This window comes from Crinia signifera, chromosome 9, assembly GCF_055691185.1.
Source record: "Crinia signifera chromosome 9, ASM5569118v1, whole genome shotgun sequence".
NCBI classification, from domain to species: Eukaryota; Metazoa; Chordata; class Amphibia; order Anura; family Myobatrachidae; genus Crinia; species Crinia signifera.
The window spans coordinates 118,951,291-118,972,921 of NC_139225.1; the positions used below are offsets into that span (position 1 = coordinate 118,951,291).

The window sequence follows — 21,631 nt, forward strand, 5'->3', positions numbered from 1 at the left end:
TGTGTGTAAGCGGCAATACAGGGGGCATTATTCTTTTAAGTGGCACTAGTGGGGCATTATGTGCATAAATTGCACTAACGGGGGCAATATATGTGTAAGCAGCACTACTGGGAGTATTATGTCTGTAAGCAGCATTAAAGGGGGCATTATATGTTTAGGCGGCACTACAGGTGGTATTATGCATGTAAGTAGCACTACAAGGGGGCATTATGTATAAGTGGCACTAAAATGCCATAGGGTGGTTGCAAAATGTATAATTACGCCATTGCAAGGCGTTACCTGGAAGTGCCAGAAATTCTTGCACCACCAAGAGAAGATGCAGACATATACATCTTTTGACATGAAACAGGTAACAATGAGTAATTAGAAGCCATACTGTGGAGCCTCATTTGTAAGGGGCCACACCCGCCTCGATTTTTGCATTTTGGACCAAAAATAGGCGGACGCCAAAGATAGCTCCAGACCACCCCTAGAGATACCGTATGAGAGCGGACGCCTGGGTCTGCTAATTAACCCTGATTACTACACCTGAATGTAATAAACAATGCTGCAGCCTATTAAGTGAAAACCATGATTTCACTACCTGCAAGCCACACACAGCCCTCAAACACATTGGAAGCTTATCTTTCTATACTTCTCTACATGTAACGGTTGGTTTAATTTTAGGTAAGATTCATTCTAAGAACTGCTTTTATATATATCAAGGTAGTTATTTTATAACCATCTACACCCATTCAGAAAGTGTTTTGGTACACTTTAAAAAGCAGGACACTGAATTCACAGAAGTCAACATGTGTCAACTTTTTCACTGTAACACAAACATACCAGTTTTTTTATATGGAAAAAGACACATAAACCACATCTAAGAGCAACAAGGATGTTTTTGGACTCAATTTCTACTTGCACTGTGACGTACGCTCAGATATACAGAAGGTGTCGGTATGAAAACGGACAGCATCCGTCCGTGCACTGTGGCGTACGCTCTGATGTACGCCAGGTATCGGTGGCTAAGAGGGAGATCCGACCGTACACTGCGTACGCTCAAGTGTACGGCTCTCCCCATTGTCGGTGTTTGTGACCGTCCGTGTGTGGCTGTTCTGTGGGCGGTCTTTCGCTCACCGCGAGCATACGGGAAACGTACGGTGAAACGGACCGTACGTACGTTTCACCGACCTAACCAGAATAAGGCCCTTAGTATCTGGGTTTTCACCTGAACAATAAATTGGACCGGACTGATAATTCCGCTGCTCTATATTGGAAGAGTCAGAGCAGACTTTATTTACTGAGGAGACTGAGGTCCTTTGGAGTGCAGGAATCGCTCCTGATGACCTTCTTCGACTGTGTAGTGGCATCGGCCATATTCTACGGAGTAGTCTGCTGGGGCAGCAGTGTATCAACTGCCGACAATAGGAGACTAAACAGGCTGGTAAGGAAGGCCAGTTCTGTCCTAGGAATGCCTTGGGATTCTGTAGAGATAGTGGGAGAGAGGAGAATGATAGGCAAGATAATATCCTTATTGGATAATGCTTCACACCCGCTCAAAAATATTTGGACGGATCTGTGTAGCACTTTCAATGATAGGTTGCTTCATCCTCGATGGTCAAGGGACAGGTACCGCAGGTCTTTTCTACCTGCTGCAATCAGAATGTACAACTGTCATGGTCTGTAGAGACCTACATGTTCTTAGATTCTAGATGTATATTGTTTGAACTTCTTATCTTATCATGTGTGTTCTTATTATTCTATTTTTACCCTTATCTGTACTTGAACCTTGCTGTAACAATTGTAAATTTCTCCATTGTGAGACGAATAAAGGAATTCTATCTATCTATGTTTTCAGAATATGACAATATACCTGCACTTGCAATACTACAAACTTTCCAGCAGAGGGAGATACTAGCACAGTGAATATGCAGCCATGTAATCACAACTGTGTTTGATTCATATATATCATACTAGGTGTTTCATCGCGCCCTACGGGCGCTCTTCACACCGTCGTAAGGGGCTACGCCCCATTAAAATTATCAATATATTTTAATGCAAATTATGTTTGTTATTTGTGGATGAATGTGTTTAATTTTGGGTGGGGCGGATGGTGTTGGCGGGAAGGGGTGTGTTGGGTTAGGGATTTTGGTGGTGTGTCTGCGTGTTGACCTGGGAAGTGTGTCAGTGAGTAATGAGTACACCTGTGTGTCTGCGTGTTGACCTGGGAAGTGTGTCAGTGAGTAATGTGTACACCTGTGTGTCTGTGCTGTGACCTGGGAAGTGACAGTGAGTAATAAATACACCTGTGTGTCTGTGCGGTGACGTGGGAAGTGTGTCAGTGAGTAATGAGTACACCTGTGTGTCTGCGCGGTGACCTGGGAAGTGACGGTGAGTAATGAGTACACCTGTGTGTCTGCGTGGTGACCTGGGAAGTGTCAGTGAGTAATGAGTACACTTGTGTGTCTGCGTGGTGACGTGGGAAGTGTGTCAGTGAGTAATGAGTACACCTGTGTGTCTGCGTGGTGACCTGGGAAGAGTCAGTGAGTAATGAGTACACCTGTGTGTCTGCGCAGTGATGATGGAAGTGTGTCAGTGAGTAATGAGTACACCTGTGTGTCTGCGCAGTGATGAGGGAAGTGTGTCAATGAGTAATGAGTACACCTGTGTGTCTGCGAGGTGATCTGGGAAGTGTGTCAGTGAGTAATGAGTACACCTGTGTGTCTGCGCTTTGACCTAGAAAGTATGTTAGTGAGTAATGAGTACACCTGTGTCTGCGCTGTAACCTGGGAAGTGTCCGTGAGTAATTACACCTGTGTGTCTGCGCTGTGACCTGGGAAGTGTGTCAGTGAGTAATGAGTACACCTGTGTGTCTGCGCTGTGACCTGGGAAGTGTGTCAGTGAGTAAAGAGTACACCTGTGTGTCTGCACTGTGACCTGGGAAGTGTGTCAGTGAGTAATGAGTACACCTGTGTGTCTGCGCAGTGACCTGGGAAGTATGTCAGTGAGTAATGAGTACACCTGTGTATCTGCGCGGTTACCTGGGAAGTATGTTAGTGAGTAATGAGTACACCTGTGTGTCTGCGCGGTTACCTGGGAAGTATGTTAGTGAGTAATGAGTACACCTGTGTGTCTGCGCTGTGACCTGGAAAGTGTGTCAGTGAGTAATGAGTACACCTGTTTGTCTGCGCGGTGACCTAGGAAGTATGTAAGTGAGTAATGAGTACACCTGTGTGTCTGCGCTGTGACCTGGGAAGTGTGTCAGTGAGTAATGAGTACACCTGTGTGTCTGCGCTGTGACCTGGGAAGTGGGTCAGTGAGTAATGAGTACACTTGTGTGTCTGCGCTGTGACCTGGGTAGTATATTAGTGAGTAATGAGTACACCTGTGTGTCTGCGCGGTGACCTGGGAAGTGGGTCAGTGAGTAACGAGTACACCTGTGTGTCTGCGCTGTGACCTGGGAAGTGGGTCAGTGAGTAATGAGTACACTTGTGTGTCTGTGCTGTGACCTGGGTAGTATATTAGTGAGTAATGAGTACACCTGTGTGTCTGCGCAGTGACCTGGGAAGTGTGTCAGTGAGTAATGAGTACACCTGTGTGTTTGCCCGGTGACCTGGGAAGTGTGTCAGTGAGTAATGAGTACACCTGTGTGTTTGCCTGGTGACCTGGGAAGTGTGTCAGTGAGTAATGAGTACACCTGTGTGTGTCTGCCCGGTGACCTTGCTGCAGGCGGGGGGGTGTGTGTGTGCGCCAGGGGTGGGTGTGCAGGACGGTGGGGTGTGCAGGCCGGGGGGGGGGGGGGAGTGGGTTGCTGCTGCCTTGTGCACCCCCCCCCCCCCCTAAGCTATTATAGACAACCTCCTCCTCTCCCCCTCCTTCCCCAGACTTGCTGGCATCCCCCTCCCAAATGTGACATACCTGTGGCGCCTGACACTCACAGGGCAGTCTTGCTTCACCCGGCCAGCGGCAGATTGGAAATGCCTGAGAGGAGCTACAGCCAGCCCAGAGCTTTACTATAAAGGAGGAGGCAGCTCTGCCGAGTCACAGCTGCATCATGCTTCTCCTCTCAGGCTGTGACCATGTGACTCTGTCTGCGACTCGAGGTCAGCCTGAGAGGAGGCAGAGCTGCTCCCTCTGGCTGCCAGAGGCTGCTATGTCAGCACCACAGATCTGCAGCTGCGCAGACTTAATTTATTCACTGCACTCCCTTCCGCCCCCATCGACACTGGCTGAGCTACATGTGTCTGTGAGTATTATAGGTGTGTGGTATTGCGGGGGGGGGGGGGGGGGGGGGTGTAGTGCAGGCAGGCAGGGGCCAATATGTGTGTATTATCTCTTATATATTAGGCTACATGTGTGTGTGTATATCACAGTTGTGTGGTGAGGGACAGAATTTACTTCTGTTTGTCCCCATATATTATGATTGGCAGCCACCGGCACTGTTTTTTCTATTACATTGACCATAAATAATGTGAATTAGTCCTGGACCACCAACCCAATGCACCCCTGTAAGCATCTCGAGACATCCAAGGGTGCCACAGCACACAACTTTGTGAACCACTGGTCTAATTACACTGGGAACTCTATTTGGTTGAAATATATTTGGATGCAATACATTTAAAAAAAAAACACACATTAACTTGTTCAACAATATTTACTTATATTTAAACTTTATTTATATTTGAACTTGTGCTGTATAGATTGTTTTTGCAGTATCTCTTATATATTTGGCTACATGTGTCAATCATCCTGAGAGTGTGTGTATAACGCTGGACAGGGTCACACATGAAACTCCACCCCCCACCCAGCCTTATACACACACCCTGTGATGCTACCCGGGAGCAGTAAGAAGCAACTTACCACTTTGCTGTCCAGTTCTGAACCCTTTGGTGCATGCACAGCAGGGTCTTGGGCTTCCATTTGCAGATTCAATGGCAACTTGTGGTATTGGGCCTTATTCTAGTTCACTCTTTCTGACAAAATCCTTCTTAGATGGACAAAACCATGGGCATTATTCTGGTTGAGTAGGTCCGTTCCGCAATCTTTCGGAAGGCGACTTTTAGCTTATTGCCCATGCGGAAGCAACGCAATGCGCATGTGCAACGCTGTGACTCCGCACTCGTTCTCAACAATACAGTCTAAAAATATCCACCGAACACTCTCGGTAAATCTGGGCGTCATGTGGGCGTGTATAAGGGCGCGGTTTCAAAGTGGGCGAAACTGGGCGTAAATCTGGGCGTATACGTGGGAGTGCATGAGCAGTGGTAGGCGTGCATTCGGACCAGACACCGAGAGCAAGCGGACCAACACAGCAGAAATCTTCGGTGAAAACAAGCAGCTTTCACATCTCGGAGGGCAATGGTTCATGCGCTACGCATTCAGATCGCCCAATTAGTACGCCAGCACCTAAAATACTCCCAGCACAATACAATCCAGTCCTCTGGTCATTTGTGATTAATTAAACCAGTGGTTCCCAAACTGTGTGCCGCGGCTCCCTGGGGTGCCTCAGGACACTTGCAGGGGTGCCTCGGGTTGGTGGTCCAGGACCAATTCAAATTATTTATGGTTGATTATTTATGGGCAAAACCAGTGCTGGTGGTTGCCAACCATAGGATATGTACAAACAGAAGCAAATCCTGCCCTTTACCACATAACTGACCCTAGGAATCACATATAAATCAAATCTACTTATTGTTATATTTATTCTGCATTTTTTGGGGGGGCCTAGGGGTGCCGTGAAAAAATTCTGATACTCTAGGGTGCCTTGATTCAATAAAGATTGGGAACCCCTGAATTAAACACATTCCTACAGGTTCAATTGGAAGCAGTAAGTCATTGCAGGGTAAATGGGTGAAATAAATAGATTCTGCTTGCATTTGCCTTGCAATTAATATATAGGGGGAAATTTACTAAGAATACGAATACAAAAAATTGTATTCATATTTCTGATACGAATGAATACGACTGCATACGTCGTATGCAAAGTCGTGTTCCGGAGGGGAATTTACATAGCAGTCATATACGACTGCTTTGTAACCCTCCGATGTAGTATTAATTCGTATTAGCTGGCTGTATATACGGCCGCTAATACGAATAACTACATGCAGTCTGCACGGATCAGTCAGATCCGTGCAGGCTGCAAGGTGTAAAAAAAATAGAAAATAAATAAATTTTCGCTAGGAGGCCAATAGAATCATTCAGAGGAGAGGCGCAGAAGATGAAAGATCTCTGCGCCTCTCAGTCCATGAGCGGGGTACCGGCGGCTGATGCGGTGGACTACGGCGGAGACAGAGAAGATGATGGGATCTTCGCCACAGGACCTGGTGAGTAGGAATTCCTTCCACAGGTTCCCCCTATGGATTTAATCGGAACCTGAAGCCCCGGACCCCCGACTCAAGATAGGTAAGTATCAGTATGTGTGTGTAATGTATGTATTAAACTTTTATTTTTCTGTGTTGTCAGTGTGTGTTTATTTAACCATTTCTTTTATTGTAGAACTACAAGTGCCAGCGGGCCCTTTAATGCCCCGCATGCTGGGACATGTGGTTCTCCAAGTCCCAGCATGCGGCGGAGGCTTGCTGGGACTCATAGTTCCACAGTAAAAGACAATAGTTTATTCTATTTTTTTACACTGAAATCAGCCCGGTGACCACCGTACAGGGTCACCGGGGACAGCACCAGGCTTCAGCCTGGTCAGGTAAGTCCTGGAGGGGGGGACCCCTTTATTAGGGGGTTCCCACTCCCCAAGGGCCCCTGGCCAGGCTGACTGGTCGGTAGGGTTAATGTTTTGGCCGCGGGACCTTATCTAATAAGTGTCCCCCGGCTGTGACATTACCCTGCTGGCTGGTTTGGCCTGGGGCTGGTTCTTAAAATACGGAGGACCCCTAGTCATTTTGTCCCCCGTATTTTGGGAACCAGCCCCGGACCTGGGGCTGGTCTTAAAAAATCGGGGAACCCCCATTTGTCGGGTTCCCTGATTTTTTATTACCGGCTCTTTAAGCCTGGTGCTGGTTACAGCTGTGGGGGGGGACCCCACGCCGTTTTTTTATTAATTAATTTATTTCTCTATTTTTTACACTGAAGCCTGCACAGATCTGACTGATCCGTGCAGGCTTCTGCCAAATACGGCAGGAAAATAAAGTGTATTTTCCTGCCATATATTCGTGGCAGTTTTACACTAATTAGCAGCCGTATTATCAATACGGCTGCTTAGTAAATCAGGAACCACCATTCTTTTGAATGGTGATTCCTGGCGTATTCTATCGATGGTGTATTCATTCGTATTTGTAAATACAAATACGAATGTCCCATCAATATGAATATGAAAAGATTTTTTTTCACAAATTTTTTGTTAGTAAATTTCCCCCATAGTATTCACACAAAAACACAGGTAAAGGTGCTACAATGGATTAATGCAATTTAGCATGATGTAAGGGTTAATCTCAATTGGAAGTAATGTGTTTAAGTCTCAATTAGGAAGTAATTGATTTAAATCAAAAGTAATATATATGTTACGAGTTAGCCTAATTGGATAAGTGTGTAATGTGGCTGAAGCATGACTTCCGAATAGATTTGTGAGGTGGGCGCAAAAACGCCAACTCGGTGCGTTCGGTCAGCTTCCCGTCCTTTCGGACACAGTAAGACTGCTAAATCTTTGAGGTCCGACCTCACACGGTCATGTGGATGCAGTCCAAAGACACTCCCTCTTCTGTGGAAGTCCAAACGAACGCGGACGACATGTAGGTGTGTGTTCTCTTGATGTTCCGATGTGCGGTGCGTTCGTCATTTCCGAACAAACGCACATCCGAAAGAGGCAACTAGAATAAGGGCCCATGTGCACTGCAGGTGGGGCAGATGTAACTTGTGCAGAGAGAATTTGATTTAGGTGGGGTTTTACTTCAAAGTGAGATCTATATTGCATTGTAAAAATAAAGCAGTCAGTATTTTCCCTGCACAGAAACAAAATAACTCACCCAAATCTAGTTCTCTCTGCACATTTTACACCTCCCCCCCTGCAGTGCACATGGTTTTGTCCATCTAATAAGGATTTTTTCAGAAAGAGTGAACTAGAATAAGGCCCATTTTGGAAATGAGAAATGTCTCTTGTAAGAAACTGGGAAAAAAGAGCACTAGGTTTAGGTCCCAAGTAACAGGGGAAGAATTCCCGATAAAAAGTTTCATTAACTGTAAGACTGACTATATAGTATATGTATTAAACTGTGGATGTGGGCTCCAATATGTGGGTCGTACGATCAGAAACTTACATGTAAGATTCTTGGAGCATAGGCGAAACATCATGGGGATGACTAGGAACAATAGTCTTTACAAACACATAGCAAAATGTCAGGGAGGAGAAATGAAGAACATAACTATGAGAGGGATTGAGCAACTTAAAAACACTGTCAGGGGTGGGGATAGATACACTCAGTTATGTAGAAAGGAGGCATACTGGATTTTGTGTCTGAGGACACGAACTCCACAAGGTCTAAATGACACAATCGAGATGAACAATTTATGAGCCACTGGCGAAAATATATAATCATCTTCCCCCCTCCCCCTTTTCGAGAAAACATCTGAGAAAAACATCGGAATTGAGCATACTCACCATTCTTCACATGAGGATCTCTCCTCCACCTCTTTCACCCCGTCTTGGTTCCTCCTCCCCCCCCCCCTTTTTCCTTTTTTCCCTCTCCCATTCCTCCCCCCCCTATCCCTTCATAACTCCCGCATCCTAGTAGGGAGTTTCTGTTCATGATTATTATTATCATTTGGGCTATTATTATATTATTTTAGCATGGTAGTATTATTATTATTTATTTTTTTAAATAGTGAGATTAGGTTGTATGAATAAATAAATATGAGATAGAAAAAATATATAATTATGTAGATGTAAAAAATGTATGTGAACATGAGGCTGGCATGATGGCATCGTGCACGAGACAATATATGAGCAATAGTGTAAATTGGGCAAAAACGGCATATGATGTTTAACTGTAGAGGCTTGGTAACTAAAAATGGCTATGATACACGTATATTATGAAGCGAATAAAAATATGCGTTGGAAAATGAACAATGGTTTCATGTGTACACAGATTATTGTGGCCTTTGAGAAATATATATAGTATATAGAGCCTTTTATATCCTCCATAAAGAATATAGGTGGATAAAAATGGAATATAGCTGGAAGATAACCAGTAAAATGGCTGCTGATATATTACAAACCAAGAAAATGGCTGCCGCAAATTGGGGCTAGAAAAATATGGATACTGATTAAGAGGAAGAAACCTAAAAGATTGGCGCCGGCTCCTAACAAACCAAAAACATGGCCGCCGCGACTCACTGATATTTAAGGACTGGCTGATGACGGCAAACATGAGAAATGGCCGTCGCTATAAACATCAGTGGCTACTGAAAACGAAGCTTGGTCCGCAGAATGCGGAAGAAGATGGCCGCCGCAATGAATTCCTCAGAATGAAGCTTGAACCGCACAATGCAGAAGTGAATGAAGCCCGCGAATCGGGAATGTATAAAAACGGACAGGGTGAAGTATGGGGCATCCAGCTGAGGAAGCCGCCGAGTAGGAGGCGGAGAAACGCGTTCTGGAGCCTGTTCTAGCCCCGTTCTTGTTGCCATTTACCTGCGTATTGGATTACAAATACCCCACTGTGGACTTGGAATTTTTTTGGGGTGGACCCAGACCTGGAGCCTGTCTCCCAACAACAGGGAGAGAAAAACCATCTGTTGCATTGTAGCAAAAACCGGTGCTCTGATATAGGATCTGGACTTCCACCATTTCTCCACAGGGGAGAACCACAGTTGATGCAGGACTGGTAACTATTGCTCATTATATAAATGTGATATTGTCTCAGCCAAAAGTGCAGCCATACAAGCCTCATAGCCAGCCCATGCTTTATGTGTTTCATGTTGTATGTCTTGTGTGTCTTATTTGAGTGTTATAAAATGCGCATTTTTATTGTATAACATATGACCTTTTTATTAAAAGAAGGATTTTTTAACTTTTTCAATATTGCCTCATTGTTAATTCATTGTTGAGTGGAGCAGCGCCACCTAATGGTGATAGTTTATATCCCCACACATTTCCTTGGTTTCCTTCTGACGAAGTTACACATACACTCTGTGCAGGTGGCAGCAGCTCTATTCAACTATATAACTAATCTAAGGATTTGATCCCCCTGTCTAAAACAGCCAGCGCTACTGAGTGAGGAATTCACTCCCTTCTTCCATTGTCTCTGTGGTTGTTTAATAGAGAGAGTAGTTAATATTTCTTCTTGAAGACACTATCAGATAAGTAAAATGAGTTCCTTCTTTATCTCTGTGGCTCCTGATGAGCTCCACACAAGGCCTCTACTAACAGGACCGAAACAGGCCTCCATGGATGTCGCTTCGACACAACTTAAGGAACAATATAATGTGCACCCTCATGGATCTGCATCATGTGCGCCATCTGGAACAGTATTGTGTACACTCTCTGGATCAGCATCATGTGTGTCCTCCAGAACCACATCATGTGCACCATAAGGAACAGCATCATAGGTGACGTCAGAAACCATATAATGTGCGCTACCAGGAGCCGCATTGTGCAACATCTTGAACGGCATCACCTGCACCACCAATAGTGGCATCATATGTGCCATCGGGAATAGCAACTTGTGCGATACCAGGAACAGCATCATAGCAGTGGAGTAACTACTGTAAGGCAGCCTCAGCTGCCGCTTGGGGGAGCAAGCTACAGTGGGGTCTATGTGGGTGCCAGCACCCACTGGACGCACTGACATGCTGCTGCCTGCCACTGCCCGCTGGGTGAGCACCGGAGGCGAGTCAGCCTCAGCACGGGTGCGGCCATGGCAGAGACGACAAATCCCCCACACTGATTCAATTAACTTTACACAGAGCCGGCTACTGGCTACTGTGTACAGGATGGGCGTGCTGGGGCCCCTGGGTTGCGTCGGAGTCAAGGGAATCAGAAGTGACGTCATCACGCCGCACGCTGGGGAAACACGCTGGAGCCGGGGGGGGGGGGGGCACAAACTTTTTGGCAGGGGGTGCTAAATTTATAGTTACGCCACTTCATCATAGGTGACATCAGGAACCACATAATGGCCCCCTGAGGGTTCGCACAGGGGAGCGATTTTTAGAGACAGCGCATGTGCATGAATATGCGCATGTGCAGCCTCTGTATTAATGGGCATGGCAAAATGATAAGTCACCAGCCGCCCGCACACAGCAGTGCAGGTGGGGGGCATGGGGTGGCTGGCCGTGGTCGCACCAGTGGGAACGCCCAGCATTTCATAGGTGTTCCCATGAAAACTATGGGCGTTCCCATGCTACTTGTTTTTTCTTTTGTTTTGCTTTACTTCCAAAACAGAATTAGGTCAAAGGTCTGGTAGTATTTCAGCCTCATTCATTCAACTCTCATTATAATTTGCCAATGAATTATTGACTTTGAAAAACAAGTGAACAACAACAATTCCAGAAATGTTCCCAAAAGGTGATGCATTCAGGTGTTTAGCTTTCACAAGTGTTCCTTCCAGAAGAGGAAATACACTTTATAGCCTTGTAGATGTGTCAGTGCAATGATGCATAAACCTGAAAGGACCTGGTACTGGGTCATTAAGGATAAGTTATGTCCAACAAACAAAATACATTTCCCTGTATTGTCGAAGTTCTCGTTAAAGTGTTTGCTAAAGTGCAGTGTTTCAGTGCTAATGTTTGTTATGTTTATTATAAAAGGCCTACAGATGGAGCAGCTCTCATCAGAGCTGCTCCTGGCTATTCTATCACCATCCGCCGCAGCTCGCCATCTGCCAGTAGGGGGCGCGCACGCATGAGACACTCGCCTGCCCCGTTGTCTCCATCAGATGCAGCGCCACTCCACCTGCGTGAGCCAGTGCTGGGAATCTGGAGATTCCCAGGGCTGGCTGAGAGGCGCTGCATCTGTATCGTCTGAAACAAGAGATGATGTAGAGGTTGGTCATTTTGGGTTGACTAGCACTTATTTTTACAATCATTCACAAAAATCGATTTAAATATAGGTTTTTCTAAAACCACTTGAAATAGCAGAAATTGGCAGCAATTATTGATGCACTCTGCATTATTACCACTTATATATTACTTGTTACCTCTTGCCATTGTTATAACTGTAAAAGCTGCTATCTTCTTTGTTTCAGTATTATAATTAAAGATGTAAGCACTCCAGGGTCTGATGACTCACCGACAGTCGGGATTCTGGTGATCATTTCTCCGACATCGGAATCCCTACTCTCAGGAGCCTGACCGTTGGAATCCTGACTTACACAGGCTATTTTCACTCGTGGAAGTCTATGACCCCCATAGAGGAGATCTGGAGAGTCCGGATTCCAATGTTAGAGACTTGATTGTCAGAATCCTGACTGTCAGAGGATTATACCATACCCAGCCACGCTCATCATGGCTACATCGTAGCCGCAGGTGCCTGTTTGGTGTGCCTAGTCTCATCTGTGACTCAGTCCGCTGAGTTACCTGCTAATGTTTTCCTAATGGTGCATGGGTGCGACAAAGATGCACGCTTCATGGAATATCTACTTGCACCCATGCCTTAATGGTGCCACGGTGAGCAGGGCTCCAACTGTAAGTATTAGTAAAATGTTTATTTATATTCAAACCATGCACTGCTACCCATAGAAAGAGGATAGACAGTCACTGGCTGGTGGGGTATGGAAGCCCGACTGTCGGGATTCTGATGGTCAATATACCAACATCAAAATCCCGACCGCCTGTACTCCTGTGTTTCTCTGTGATTGCCATAGGTTATTCAGCCCCACAAAGGAGAATAGCCCCTGTCAGTCGTGATCCCTACTATCAGGCATTTGACCAGTTGGGATTCCGATGTTGATATACTGACCATCCGGATCCCGGCTCTCGGGCCAGCACCCGGCTGGTGATCTGCAGGACCCTTGTTCTTGTCATGGTTGTGGGTTCTTATGGACTGTGTTGTCGGTACAGCATGTGGTGCTAGATGCAGGAAACATGGGCTAAATGTGCTTGATTCAGTGATTCTCAACCTCGGTCCTCAAGGACTCCCAACAGTGCACATTTTCCAGGTCTCCACACAGAATCACAGGTGAAGTAATTAGCTCCACCTGTGATCTTTTAAAATGTGTCAGTGAATAATGGTTGCACCTGTGCAACTGCCAGGAGACCTGGAAAACGTGCACTGTTGGGGGTCCTTGAGAACCGAGGTTGAGAACCACTGGGCTAAACCATGTGTGCTTAGAGAGTTAAGCTGTGGACACACGGTGCGATTTAGGCTTAATTCAATTTTGGCTATCTGCACTTTGGATGTACTTTAGAAGACAATCTTGCAATTTGGCCCTAGGCCAAATATATTCTAAACACGAGATAGTCAAGATAGACTTACCTGCACTCTATTTTTCCATTCGATACTGATTAAACAGGGTCAAACATTGGCATTGAATCAGCATTGAATGTGGCGACTCTGACTAACTTTTTATTCGATTTTGACTATTGTATATAGTCAAAATTGATAGTGTGTCCACAGGCTTAGATTTAGATGAGGTGTATTCATAAGCAAAACAAAATTGCAGGAGAAAAACAAAGCAGCCAGTGCAGTATTTACCCTGCACAGAAACAAAATCACTCCCCCAAATCTAATGGGGCTGCAGCATACACACGGGGCAATTATAGCTTCATTTCTAAGCAGTCTGACAAGCGGCACTACAGAGGGCATTATGGCCCTGGTTCAGGTCGCTTTTCTCAGGGGGCCAATGTTTGCACAGGGGAGCGATGTTTAGCAACTGCGCATAACCTTTTATGCGCCTGTGCAGCCGTTTGGTGCGAGCCGGCATGGCAAATTGATTATTCACCGCCCCGTTCGCACCTTGCAGTGCAGGCTTGGGGCGATGGTGAGGGGTTGACCACATGGGAACGTCCATCATTTCATGGGCGTTCCCATAAAAATGCTGGGCATTCCCATGGAAATGCACCCGTGACGTGGGTGCCAGGGGGATGCCGCAGATCTAAGACACCAGAGAGGCATCTTAAATCTGCGAGCGCCGTAGAAAGCATTTTAATCCAATGATTTCACCCCCACATGCAATGCTACAAATGGATTATTATGCTAAGCATCCATTTGCATGTGGGTGGGGAAATCGGCATGCGGGGGGGGGGGGGGGCATTTAGATGACCCGCAAAGCTGCGAATTTCACAGCTTTGCGGGTCAACAAGAATTAGAGATGTGCAGGCTCTGATTTACTCTGATTTCAAAGCAGGATCTTATTGGCTATCAACTGTCAACAACTGTCATGTGATTTGGGATAGCCAATAAGATCCTGCTTTGAAATCAGAGTAAATCAGAGCCTGCACATCTCTAACCAGAATGACCCCCTATGTGTGTTAGTGGCATTACAGAGTTAATAGTCTCGCCATGGGCTATCCTAATAGCAAAGATAAGCTGTCACAAGCCATGGCTTATCAGGGATGTGCTTCTTCTGCCCCAGGACCATACACTGTGAGGCTCGTTAACCACTCTCCAGGGATGCTAATTGGTTGCTATGGGAAACTTCAGTTGGTCTACCTCTAGGTTTGATATATCAGCATGGATTTTATATGTTGAGCTGCTCACAGAAGCTTAGCATATACAATCCTTATCAATGCAAATGCAGAAGGAGGTGCATACTTCCGGCATTTGTGATGGGTAAAACTGCGATGCGGTCGCAGCTTGGCATGAACATTGTGGCCATTGTTGCAATGTTCCCCTGCATCAGCAGCCTGAGTAAGTCTGATCTTTACACATGCTTGCAGTCACAGGGGGCCTTAGGATGCCAAATAAAACTGTGTTGCCGACAGACTACGTGGCCTCTCCACGCCCTGAAAATGGGCAACCCTCCGTATTCCCTAATGCCAGGCCGCCTCCACCCTGTCCCTCCCATCGAACACATCTACCTGTCAATTAGGTAGAGGCATTCACGATACAGCGATGCAATCATAGAACCCATTCCCCACATACGCAGAATGCGTCCTGCATTGTACTGAATCAGTCCCTTTGTCTGCATTCTTGCAATCGCATCTGTCCAGATATTTATTTATTTGCTTAGTGCAGTGGTTCCCAAACTGTGCGCCTAGGCTCCCTGGGGTGCCTCGGAGCACTTGCAGGGGTGCCTCAGGTTGGTGCTCCAGAACCAATTCAAATTACTTATGGCCAATGAAACAGGCAAAATCAGTGCTTGGGGCTTCCAATTATAAAATATGTGGGGAAACAGAAGTGAATCGTGTTCCTCACCACATAACTGGACCTAAGGATGATATTTAAGCACAACTTATTTCATTGAATTTGTTTTTTTTTATTATTCTTGGTAACAAACTTTGGCCTAGGGGGGCCCTGAAAAATATTCTGATACTCTAGGGTGCCGTGATTCAAAATAGTTTGGGAACCCCTGGCTTAGTGTATTATTTAAAAGTGAAATTCCATTTTCTTCCTCCAAATTCTACTTTTGTTTCCTAGGCACTCTCCATTTCATTATGTTTTAGTATATGCATTTGTTAATGGAGCTAATTAAGTCCCTTATATTACTTTTAGAGAATCTTTTATTATGGACATGTATTGATGTTCCTAAAACAAAAAGGAAACATTCTTTCCCTACAAAAGGCCATTTTGTAATCAGCATTTCTCCACATTATCGCTGAAAGCAATGACTTTGACAGCTAAGTAATTTGAAATATATATCAATCTGTTAACACCGAGAGATCCACAAGAGTTAGGCCTCATGCTGATCAGTGAGAAATATTATCCATGCTTCCTCTGGCCATCTAAACTGAAGATGAAAACCATGTTTTGTTGCAGAAATAAATCCATCATCTATTCACAAATTGTACTTGTATGGAAACAAATCTTGATGACAGTAATTGCAGACAATTGTGCATTTGTCTTTTTTTCTTTTCTCAGGACAAAATTAGAACTTGATTTATTAAAAAGAAAAACACACAGACCTTTGGTTGACTACAAAGGCTCAAAAAATAAATATATGAGAGGTACAGGGGGAAATTTACTAAGATGTGTATTCGACTTCACATGTGATGTTGCTATAGGCAACCAATCAGAATACTGCTTATTTATTTAGCACCCTCTAGAACAGTGATTTTCAACCTTTTTACACTAAATAAGATTTTAAAATTACCATGAGATCCCCACAGGGCAAAACACATTGCCCCCCACAGGGAAAAAAACAAACCTATTGGCCCCCATATTAAAAACAATCACACTGCTCCCCACAGGTAACAAAAATAAAATACATTGGCTTTTTACAGGAAAAGAAGGCTACTTGTGTATTATCTGGGCACCCGATTTTTTCATCGGGCCGATAAAATCGCGTCAATCGCACCACATGCAACCAAATTGCATGCGATGCGATCGACGCGATTTTTCCATAGGAATCAATGTTAAATGTTCCCAAATGGTCCCTGACACCTAATTTTCCATTAGGGTCAATGTTAAATGCCCCCCAGGCCCCCCATTTTGGTGTATGCCCCCTCATTGTTAACGCCACCCCACCATCAACGCCAACCCGAAGCGTGGCGAGCGCAGCGAGCCTGTGAGGGGCGATGGTACACGTCCTCTGACCTTTTCATAACCCCACTATCCACATCGGCGTGGAGTTGATCTTATAGTGTGGAGAGCCACCGAGCCCGAAGCGTGGCGAGCGCAGCAAGGGGACGCGCATTACTTCACTGGTATTACGTGTCCGTTTGCCACGCTTCGGGCGCGGTGGCGCGCTGCGCTCGCCACTCTATATAAATTCAACACACCAACGTGGATAGGGTGGTATGAAAAGGTCGGAGGAGGCGTACCGCCGCCCCTCGCGGGCTCGCTATGCTCGCCATGCTTCGGGTTGGCGTTGATGGTAGGGTGGTGTTAATGAGGGGGCATACAAACAATGGGGGACCTGGGGGGCATTTCACATTGACCCTAATGGTCTCAGGGACCATTTAACATTGATTCCTATGGAAAATCGCGTCAATCGCATTGCATGCGATTTGGTTGCATGCGATGCGATTGACGCGATTTTAAATCACGTTGATCGCATCACATTGTATGCCTTAAGTTTAGGCATGCAATTAACAAAATCGAGCGCCCAGATAATACACAAGTACCAAAAGAAGAGATCAGTAAATAACAGTTGAACTGGTGGTGGCTGTAAACTGGTTTGGGAATCTCTAGATCTGGGGGCACACTTGATTTGGCCCCAAAATGTCCGGGATTTCAATCCCGGGATTGGACTATCCAATCCAGGGATTTCTGAATTGTACAGTCTATTGCCGGGCAGCGTCTGAGCACACGCTCAGACGCTGCCCGGCTGTTTTTTTTTTTGTTTTTTTTTTCAAATTGTTTTTATTAAGGTCTCGACAAGTGGTTATAAAAATTTAACATCATTTCCACCTGGGAGGTGGGTATAGAAAATACAAAACATAACATCATCATAATAGTATGAAGATTACAAACATAAGCCTTCCAGGAGGCTGATAGGTAATAGCTTATTCTTGCTGTAATACCGTCTTGCAGCATATCACAGAGAATAATTCACATTGTCAAAACCAATTTTTTCTATTTATAAAGGTAAACTGATGAATACAAGGAAGGGGGGGGGGGGTAAAGAGGGGGGGGGCAGCTGTTGTTTGTTGAGTCAAGGTGGTTATGTGGTAGTTTGTAATTGACTCATGGGACTTTGAGAGGAATTTCTATCAATTTGCATATTTCCAGTATTTGTTCTTGGGAGCGGCTCTTGATAAAAGGTCCCCAGGTTCTGTAAAATTTCTCATGTGAGAAGGGGAGGGAATTTCTAATAATGTCATACCTTTCGTAATATAGGTACTTCAATAATAGGGATTCGACTTCATTCACTGTTGGGATATGGGGTTTTATCCATGAGTTGAGGATGACTTTTTTTGCAACAGTGACAGTGAGCGTAAGTATGGGTAAAAGATTGGTAGAGGAGGGGGGGATGTTCCAAGATTCAAAATTGGCGAATAGGAGTGGGAGGGGGGTTAGCTGTGCAGGGAGATCATATGTATATCTAATATGGCATATTAATTTATTCCAGAACCTTGTTATGTGCCTTCAGGACCAGAAATTGTGGAAGAAGGAAGCCCCCTGCGATCTACATTTCGGGCAAGAGCCATCCTCCTCCAGCACAAAGAAGCTTCTCTGATGCTGGGATATATATGCTCTATGTAGAAATTTTGTGTGTACTTCTTGTAGTACGGAGGATTTTAGTATTTTTATAATTTTGCTGTGATATTTAAAGATATCGTCTGGATCGTTCAATAAAGGAATATCCCTCTTCCACGAGCACATAGTCTGAGTCATATATTTCTGAGCAGGTGTGGTAGCAAGAATTTCATAGAACATTTTAGATTTGAACTTACCCTGCGTGAATTTGGAGGCCACTCCGGATAGCTTCAGCATGGCAGGCTCCTTGAGTTTGGGCAAGGGGAGAGAGCGCACATAGTGGAAGATCTGGAGGAGGGGGAAAAGAGAGCCGGGGGGTAGCCCATATTGGCTCTGTAAGGTTGAGACGGAGTGTAGATTGCCTCCCGGGTCAAACACCTGGGAGATCTTTTTTAGACCCTTAAGAAAGATTCTTTGGGTGCCCGCACTGTCCAGTCCTGGAGGAAATAATGGGTTACCCCAGAGGGGAATCCATGGGGATATCGTGGGATCTAGATTCATCGTTTGGGAGACGGACCACCATGCCGCATGAATGTCAGAGAAGAGTGTGTTCTGCAGTATGTGTTTTGGGATTTTGTGTTTCGGTGTGTGTAATAAGGCGTTAGGCGAGAAAGGGGATAAGAGGGCGCAGTCTAGGGAGTAGTCTGAGTAGTTATTAGATTCTGTTAGCCAGCCTACTGCAAACCGGCATAGGAGAGATTTGGAGTATTGTTTAAGATCGGGGATATTGAGTCCTCCCATTGTTTTGGGAAGTTGTAATTTATGGAGGGCTATTTTAGATTTTTTCCCGTTCCAGAGAAATTTTGCTATTCTGGAGTTGAATTTTTTCACATCTGAGTTCTTAATTTTTATGGGGATCATTTGCATGACATAAAATAACCTGGGCATTATTATGGATTTTATTACCTCCGCTCTCCCTAGCAGGGACAGAGGCAAGTCTGTCCATGAATCCATGGTTTTATTTATGGATGTGAATAAGGGATCAAAGTTGCAAGGATATAATCTTTCTAGTTTAGGCGGAATTTGGACTCCCAAATATTTTAATTGGGATGTTTGCATTCTTATAGTTTGCATCTCAGTCCCTGCCTGAAAGAGCGGAGGGGGGCCTTATAGCATCATAAGTTCTGATTTTGAGATATTGATTTTATAACCTGAAAAGGAACTGAATGTTTGGATAATCTTTAGGGCTTCAGGTAGGGAGTGTTCTGGTGCCGTTAGAAATAATAACATGTCATCCACGAAGAGCGAGACTCTGAGGTCCACACTCTCCACTTTTATACCTGTAAAGGAGGGGGTTTGTCGTAGTGCAATTGCAAGAGGTTCGAGGGCTAGTGCAAAGAGTAATGGAGATAAAGGACATCCTTGTCTCGTGCCTCGGGCTATTGGGAAAGGGTCTGATAGCTACCCATTACACATTAATCTGGAGGCTGAGTTCCTGTATAGGGATTGGAGAATATTGATGAATTTTTCGGGGAGGGAGAATCTACGCATAGTTTCATATAGATGGTCCCAGTGGACCATGTCGAACGCCTTTTCCGCGTCAAGAGACAAAACTGCCAGCGGGGCGTTCGGCATCGCCCCCTGGGATACATGTAGGGCTGTCAGGACCTTCCTGATGTTAGTCACTGGGTTTCTTCCTGTTATAAAACCGGTCTGGTCTGTATGGATCAGGGAGGGGAGTAGGGGTTTTAGTCTCTCTGCGAGTATTTTAGTGAGGATTTTATAATCTATATCTAGTAAGGATATGGGCCTGTAAGAACCCGGGTCTGTGAGGTCTCGACCTGCTTTTGGGAGGACCTTGATGGTGGCCAGATTAAAGAGTGGGGGGGCACTATTGGATTGCATGATTTGATTGTAAACTGCTGCTAGGGTGGGGGCAATTTTCGGGGCTAGGAGTTTATAGTAATCTGAGGTTAGGCCATCTGGGCCAGGGGCTTTGCCAGATTGTAGTCCAGATATTATTTTTGCTACTTCTTCTGGGGTGAAAGGGGCCGTGAGGGTGTCTGTTAGGGTCTGGGGGAGTTGTGGGATGGGTAGGCCTTCCCAGAATTGCTGGGCTTGTCGTGCGTCTGAATCTGGGGAGCTGTATAGGGAGCTATAGAAAGTGTGTAGGGTTTGGGCTATTTGTTTGTTTGAAGTTGTCAGGGAACCATCTGGTTTCTTGAGGGGGTGAATTAGTGAAGGTGATTGGTGTCCCTTGAGCATGTTAGTTAGGAGCTTGCTGGATTTGTTTCCAAATTTATGGAATCGTGCATTTGATTTAAAGGTGTATAGGGATTCAGATTTGATGAAGAGACCTTCAAATGTGGATTTTGCCTTTTGGTATTCTGTTTTAGTGAGGGGTGAGGGGGAATTTTTAAAGAGGATATATTTGGCGGATAGGGAGGTTTGGGCTTGTACAAATTCACGTGCAATATTTTTCCTTTGATATGCAGTGTGGGCAATCATGGTTCCTCTGATGGTGGCCTTTGAGGCCTGCCAGTAGAGGGCGGGATTGGTTTGCTCAGTGGGTTTGTTATGTAGAGCGAAATCATCCCATGCTGCATGTACCGCCTGTTTTAGAGAGGCTGAGGCTGGTAAGTATGAGGGGCATCTCCATGTTATTATGGGGCTTTTTTCGTGGGATAGGCGTATTTTTACCCATATAACAGCGTGGTCCGAGAGTGAGATGGGCTCTATGAAAGAGGAAAGAATATTTGGGAATAGGTTTTCCGATAACAAAATGTGGTCTATACGGGAGAGTGTTCCGGCAGAGGCGGACAGGCATGTAAAATCCCGTTCAGTGGGATGGAAAATTCTCCATACATCTATTAGGTTGAGTCTTTTCGCCAGTGCCGGGACACCTAACTTAGGGAGGTTTCTTGGAGTGGGGAATTGTTTGTCAAGTTGTGGGTCCGATATCAGATTAAGGTCTCCGCAGAGAATGATAGGTAAGTGTAGTAGGGGTGTAAGATTTTTGATTATATTTAAGAAAAATTGTCTGGAGTATGTGTTAGGGGCATAGATGTTAATTATTATGTATTGGGATTGTGTGTGGGTGATGCGGCAAATGGTATATCTACCTTCCGGGTCTGTTTGAAGTATTTCTGCTGTGATGGGTAGCTGTCTCCGAGCTATGATTGCTACTCCCCGGGCTTTTGAGTTGAAGGATGCTGAAGAAAGAACCTGCCATCCTAGCGTCCGGAGTTTAGCCGATTCAGGCTGGGTAAGGTGAGTCTCCTGCAGGCACACAACATCAAGATGTAACTTATTGAGATACATTAATATGCGTTTTCTTTTTTGCGGTGAATTTATCCCGCCTACATTCCAACTACCAATTGTCAGCTCAGACATGAGTCCATGCTGGGAATGGGTAGTCGATAAGGTACACACATCAAGGTTTTATGTCCTAGTGGACAACATTTAGTA

At 45.2% G+C, this 21,631-nt stretch overlaps 1 long non-coding RNA gene across 2 annotated transcripts in view; it reads left to right on the top strand.

The window, feature by feature from the left end:
* Positions 1–18,335, top strand: part of LOC146035889 (uncharacterized) — a 45,234-nt gene extending 26,899 nt beyond the window's left edge. Inside the window, exon 4 of one of the 2 annotated variants that reach the window (XR_014460737.1) lies at positions 18,096–18,335. This is a non-coding gene — a long non-coding RNA (uncharacterized LOC146035889). The remainder of the gene's footprint in view (positions 1–18,095) is intronic. The other variant, XR_014460741.1, reaches the window with a different exon arrangement.
* The last annotated feature ends 3,296 nt before the right edge of the window (positions 18,336–21,631 follow it).